The following is a 7,449-nucleotide window of genomic DNA, read 5'->3' on the forward strand; positions in this document are numbered from 1 at the left end:
TTAATTACTTGATTACACAATGACTTTCCTCTACTTTTTATAAATATAATACATATTTATAAATTACGTGTGTAAACCTTTCGGAAGAAAATCTTTAAATGATAGTGAAAATCCTATCAAAATCCATTTCGCCGAGATTATACGCCGAGACAAAAATCAGTAACGGAGAAATAAGTTGGAAAGATAACCACAAACACCAGATACATGACGAACGACGGAAGACGGGAGATGCGGGAGGCGGAGGAGGCGGGATGCGGGAGAGGCGGGAGTCGAGCGTAACATGCACGCACACACTCTTGGTTGGGTGGGTACCTACACATCGATAGCGCGCTCGCTGAGCAGAGTGAAATAGCAAGTGATTTTTAAAATACCTATTGTTCAAATTTCTCAGCGCCCGGGTTTCCTCTTAAGATAAATATTCAATTGTAGTTTTTCATCATTTGCTGCATCCTTTTAGAATCTTTTTGACTTTCTTTGCCGGCTCCTAAAGCTGGAGGACATGTCATTTTCGTTAATTATTATATTTTGTTATTACGCTTGAGGAATGTTTTGATTCTCAATTTTTGCAATCGAATCAAATAACCAAACATATATCTATTGTTAAACATGAGCATTCGATACTATTTTTTTTTATTTTAAGATATTATTTTTTCATTTCGGTTATTCTTATAAGTACAAAATTGTATATTTAACTAAAGGTTGTAACAAGAATTCAATTTTAACACTTTTTCCATTAAACAACGTAACATGAAATTATGGTATTTTTAATTTTCTTTTATTGATACATGATTTAGAGAGTACATGTGGTTTTTTGTGATATTTCACCCTCCATGCTAGGGATGAACCTGTGTTATGACGGGTGAATTTTACAGTTTGCGGACATAGAATCTATACATTACTATAAAAATAAATAAAATGATGTATAGCTAGTTTGGGTTGCAAGAAGAGGATGGAGAAGTTAGAGAATTATAAGAAAATGAAAAATTTGAGAAATTATTAGTAAAGAGATCACACTAATTAATTATCTACATACTACACCGCTATGTTAGGGAATAAGGATATGTTATATTTTGTCTGAAAGGTGATTAAATTGATTGAGTGTAGAATTAATGGGTATTGTAGTTGTGATGTATTCCGTTTGTTAGGATCCATTTCGTAATTTTTTTTCTTTTTAATTTTAGGAATCTTGTTGACTCACGGTTTTTAGGTTTTCAGGGATAAGGTTAAAGATTTTAGAAAGAAAAATTGTCTTTGATCTTACGTGGTATGTAGTGAAGGTACTTTGTAGTGACCGTTGGTTATTGTTCTGGTGGTGTAGTTGTGTTGTAAAAGAGTTTTGTTTTTATATTTGAACAGGAAATGTATTAGCCAAAATTTTAGGTGGAGTTGTCGTATGTTTAAGACCTTACACTCTATGAGAAGTCGAGTGTAGGGGTATCTTGTCGGTCGCTTGTTAATGACACGTATTACCATTTTTTGGGTTTTTAGTAGAGGTTCGATGGTAGATTGTGCACAGCGACCCCAGATTATAATGCCGTAAGCTAGTAAGGATTAGCAGAGAGCTAAATGAACTAAATTTGTCAATTTGACTGGCCTAAAACAGGATCCATTCCTAGTTGGCTAGTCAAAGTTTCCGCATATATTTTACCGTATAATTTTATGTGAAATATATTATTATTAAATGAACAATGAGACTCAAGTTATCCCCAAAGACTCGTTGTTCAACCACTCAAGACATCATGTACAATAATATATTCAATGGCATTATTTTATCTGAATGCCCCAAAAAAAAATAATGTTCTTGTTGCTTATGATTTTGTTTGAAATGTATTTTGGTAGCATGTAATTTATTTTTTTATGCATTAATATCATCATGTTCAGTGTTTGACTGTTGCAAATCTAGTTCCTTTTGCTTTGTTTTGGAGAATTTGCTACTAATTTTGTTCTCAGTCAAAACATGTTGTCAAAATGTGGTGCAATAATGTTGGTGCAAATAGTGAGTGTAGTTTTTTTAAATTTTTATGACGAATTCTTCCCAAAAAAAGAAATATTCTTTAAATTTTTTTGTTTTGTATATTTAGCAATTGTCAAAGGTTAGATTGGAATAATAATATTATCAATAATAATAATAATGTTTACAGTGACAGCTTTCAAGTCACTTGTAATTAGAGTGACCAAAAAAATAAAAATATGTTTTTATAGATATTGAACAGCTTGGGTGGGGCGGGGATTGTGACGAATGTAATTTTGAAACATTCAAAGTAATTTCACTTAAGAAAGAATCAGGAATCGCTAAATCGAATCAAATTCGTCCCTTAAAAGACTATGCCATCTCCAATCAGAGTATGCAGTGAGACTAAAGGTATTGGGGAGGGGAAGAAGATGCGGAAGAGAAGGTGGGGAAGTCTGGCCATTTAGATCCCGTCACCAAACATAGCTTAAACCAATTCAATCAAAGTTTCAACACCAGGGCGAAACTATGAGTATCTTCCACTCTGGAACGTGCCGCAAGTACAATATTTATTTCTTTCAACTAATAAATTGTAAAATATCACAAAATCATCACATAAAATGTACTTTGAAACCACGACAACGGAGGCCGTCAATTTTTTTTTATAATAATGATAAAATCCACATAATATATCCATAAATAACTATTGTACATGTATAACCTAAACGTAAAGTAATGGTATTTGATAAACCAGTTAAATAAATAAAAACTATTTATTTTTTATTTTATAAATTGATTCAGTTGCTGTTATAGCATTAAATAAATAAGTGTTAACCAGTAAATAAATAGTTGATTGCATTTTATTGCAGTTGAAACTGCGTATAAAAGCTCGTGCACATTTGAAGCGACTATCAGAATCAATCATTCAAATCACAATGAAGTTCGCCAATATCCTTTTCGTCGCCTTTGTGCTTATGGCTTCATTCATGGTAAGATATACTAATATATATTTTGTTTCTTTAGTTCCCATTGATGTATGTTTGTTCACTGATTTTTTTGTTCGTGTAATGGAGAGTTGATGGAAGTCAAAGTTTTATGCTGAGGTTCTGTGGCGCTCCCAGGATCTTACATAGGGGAGGCTGAGTTAAAAAAGATAAGTTTTATGGAAAAGGTTTTTGCAACGCGTTAACGCAGAAAACAAGTTTTTAATTAGGATGTAGGACAAAGTGTTGGATAAACACGCTCGGAATGTTGTTTAATTTTGGTGGACTTAATACGAGTACAAAATGCATCATGAAAACACATTAAAAGGTTTTTTTTTCACTTGTATCGAATAAATAAATGCTTTCTGAGAACAACTGCTTACTTAACTCAATTTCGCTAAAAATGGAATGTTGGATAAAAACGATTTAGAGCAACGATTATTTGAATCATCTTATTCTCTCACGTATTGTGAACGTTTTTCAGACATAATTTGATTTTGACCGGAGTAAGACATTAGCATAGAAAAAAATTATTTTATCATCGCAAAGAGTAGTACGTTTTTTTCACTGACTGGTGATATACACAAGCATAGACTAAATTCTTGAGGGCAGTCCGTTTCCATAATTTTCATGCTGCGAGGGTCTGTAATAATTATGAGAAAAATATTAGTCTGAAGTCTAAATTCTAAATGTCTAAATGAAGTCTCAAAAGAACTGATTGACTTAATTTACGTCAAAAAAATATCGCACAAGAGGTTCAAACAAAGTCGCCTGGCTATCGATTATATTGCCTTTCAAAAAATGAGGGCAGAATGTAATAAGCTCTCTACTAAATGTTATAACAGTTACATGTGTGTTGTCGAAGGCTCTCTCATAGAGGACTCAAATTTCTTTTGGAAATATGTTAAATCCCAAAAAGAAAATGGAACTCATATACCTAGTACTATGTCATTCGATTGTAAACAATCACAAAATCTACAGGAAACTGTTAATCTGTTTGCTGAGTTTTTTGGTGGTGTATATGTTAGTAATAGTGTAGACAGTAAGTACTCTTGTTCTAATTTGGTTGAAAACCTTAATATATCTGACTGTACAGTAACTATAGAGGACGTTATGTCTAAGCTGAAGAGTCTCGATTCCCGCAAATCCTCAGGACCCGATAAAGTTCCACCTAGATTCCTAGTTAATTGTATGCATTCATTGTCACATCCCATACATAAGTTATTTATGAAGTCACTCTCATCAGGTGTGTTTCCTGACCTTTGGAACTTTAGTCATTTGACGCCTATTTTCAAAAAAGGAAATAAGAGCGAAGTAACAAATTATAGGCCAATATGCATAATGTCTTCTTTACCCAAACTTTTCGAAAGCCTAGTACTAGACAAGTTGATATCTCAATTTAAACGAGTAATCTCACCAATTCAACATGGATTTATTAAAGGAAGATCAACGCTTTCCAATTTAATATTATACACTAATGATATCGTTAATGGCTTTATCACATCATATCAAACTGACTCCATATATACTGACTTCAGTAAAGCATTTGATAAAGTAAACCACAGAATCTTAATACGTAAATTAAAATTGTTGGGAGTGAGAGGGAGCATGTTTGAATGGTTTAAGAGTTATCTGTTGGGAAGGTACTTAGCGGTAAAGGTTGATTCATTCACTTCTTACAAATTTGCGGCATCAAGTGGAGTACCGCAGGGATCTCATCTGGGCCCAATATTATTTTGTTTGTTCATCAATGACATAGTAAATATTTTTAGCAAAGTCAAAGTTCTGTTATTTGCCGATGATTTGAAGATCTACAGAATAATTAAAGATGATAATGATCGCGCTATTTTGCAGTCGAATCTGAATAAACTATTTGCTTGGTGTTCAGAAAATGATTTGCAACTAAATATTAGTAAATGCCAGATTATTAGTTTTTACAAAGGTAAAAATCCTCTTCATTTTTCTTATTTCATTAATGGCGCTAATCTTCTTCGAGTTTCACAGATTCTAGATCTCGGTATCTTATTCCACGAAAGTCTACAGTTTAACTTACACATCGATGAAACTACTAGCGATGCAATGAGATTGCTCGGTTTTATTTTGAGAATGGGGGCAAAGTTTAAAAATGTGTTAACTTTAAAACATTTATATTGCTCATTAGTACGAAGTAAAATAGAATATAATTCAACAGTATGGTCACCGTTCTACAAAGTCCATTCTCAAGCCTTAGAAAAGGTACAAAATAAATTTCTTCGGTACATCAATTTTAAAATGAATATTCCCATCGAATTTATAAATTATAATAACTTACGTACCGAAACCAGACTTCTCAAACTATCGGATAGAAGAGTTATAACTGATATATTATTTTTATTCAAAATTATCAAATCTCTCATTGACAGCCCTGAATTATTGGAATTAATTTATATGAATGTACCTGCCAGACAAACTCGAAGCATAGACACTTTTAAATGTAACAATAACCTCAATACTAACTACTCTTTGTACTCACCAATTCCAAGAATTCATCACCTTGCAAACAAATATTGTAAACTTATCGACATATTTGGTGTTAATAACTTTGAGAGTTTCAAAAGGCAACTAATTTTAGACCTTTTTGCTAGTTATTAACTTATAATATTTATTAGCTTTAAAAAAAGATCTTTTTTTCATACTTTGATTTACTAAACCATATTATTTTCTAAATACCTTATGAGTAAATTATATTTAGCTATTTTATTTATGTACATGTTACACTTAAATACATATACTGTCAACTTACTATGTAAAAGCCCGATAGGGCGTTAATAAATAATAAATAAAAAAAAATTAGTCACTAGTTGAATGATTAAAATGCAACAATTCTTCCTGGAAAAACTTCTATATATTGCTTTTGTTTAATTTTGGCTATCTGCTGAGATTATCCAATCAGAGCCAGTCACTTGGTTCATCACAGATGATTCATTGATGAAGTGAACATTCTTCGATTATAATGTGTTTTGTTGCTAGAATTTGTCCACATTTACACAATTCAGAATCATTTATGACATATTTGCACATCATATGCGTATAAAAACTGTGACTGCACCAGGTACGTTTATTGAGGTTAACGTTTTCCGAGTGAGAGAGAACCCTGACAGCTTCTTTTGTCTTCTACCGGAGACTACAGCTCTTATTTTTTTTCGTTTCGTCTTAATCTTCTGTTATTGATGGAAATTGTGACCCCCGCTTTAATTGCCCTTATTAACCAAGTTGTGTCACTCCCCATGATTCTGCACCAAATTTCATCTTCGAACATTATCAGCTTCCTCCGTCTTCTCCAGGTCAAATTTATTCCTTTGGTAAACAAAAGAGTAACCATTTTACTTTTAACTATGGAGTCCCTTAAGGTAGGCTTTTGGGAGCTCCACTACCCACGGTCTTGCAATCCAACAAATATTCCCGACGCCTGTGTTACAGAATTAGTCCAATAAATCTGTCATTTTCATATTTTCCTTGATCCTTTTCCTTTAAACTATGGCGTCCCTCAAGGTAGACTTTAAGGACCTCACGGAGGGTCGCGGACACAACCCTCACAACATCATTATATGTTGTAAATGTTGTGTCCGCGAATAAATCAATCGAATCCTTCATCTTCCTTTGCTTCTTCTAATTTCCATTTCCAGTGGCCAAGAGTTTATTTAGATAGGAGACTCTATTCACATACACTTAGGCGTCTCTCGAGAATCCTCCAATGGGACACTAAATTCAACGATTGAATCAACGACGCCTCAAGGAGGAAACCAAACGCATCTGTTCACTCAGCTACTAACAAGTGTTTGTTTGTATTTTTTCAGGCCACATCAGCTCGTCGCACAAACTATCGCGGCAGTGATGTAAACAAGGGTTGGGTTAAAGGATACGGAAAATACTAAACTCTTCATGAACCAGAAAGCGTCTTTCAAAATAACAACCGCTTCAAACTAACCAAAGAAGATATAACATACATTTTTCTAGTCATTGAATAATAATGAAAAATGTTTTCATTATTATTTTAAGGTTAGATTTATGTTCTATTTTCTCAAATTTTTTTGGATTGAATTTCGATTTTCCAAATTTCAACACTAATTTTTGTATTTAATAAATAAATTTTACAGTTTTTTTTTGTTTTTGTATTCCGAGAAAATGAGACGATTTCGATACAAATTTTAAATCTTAAAAATGTACCTACTTAAGCAGAGATCTCTGTACGTATGCAGGTAATCTAAAATATACTATATTCGATGCCTATTTTTAATCAAAGATACTTACTATTTTCTCTTGGCTGAGAAGTAATTCCAACGTGAAATGTGAAATCTTGTTCAGTAAATGAACTCAAATTTAAGTATGGTTTACAAAAGTGGAATTTTTTTATCTTTGGCTATAATACATAAAAAATTATTTACGATAATATAAAACTGATTGAATCCTTTCAACTCAACAGCTCCTGGGGTTAAGCACAATCAAATTGATAACTTAACAACATCGGATCGATAG

General features: G+C 32.7%; 1 long non-coding RNA gene across 1 annotated transcript; it reads left to right on the forward strand.

Moving 5' to 3' along the window:
• The first annotated feature begins 2,634 nt into the window (after positions 1 to 2,634).
• Positions 2,635 to 7,072, forward strand: LOC149415925 (uncharacterized). The gene is made up of 2 exons (XR_016303494.1): positions 2,635 to 2,940; positions 6,771 to 7,072. It is a non-coding gene; the product is annotated as an uncharacterized LOC149415925 (long non-coding RNA).
• The last annotated feature ends 377 nt before the right edge of the window (positions 7,073 to 7,449 follow it).

Source organism: Hesperophylax consimilis, chromosome 17 (assembly GCF_061612785.1).
Source record: "Hesperophylax consimilis isolate HC1 chromosome 17, BYU_Hcon_1.0, whole genome shotgun sequence".
NCBI lineage: Eukaryota > Metazoa > Arthropoda > Insecta > Trichoptera > Limnephilidae > Hesperophylax > Hesperophylax consimilis.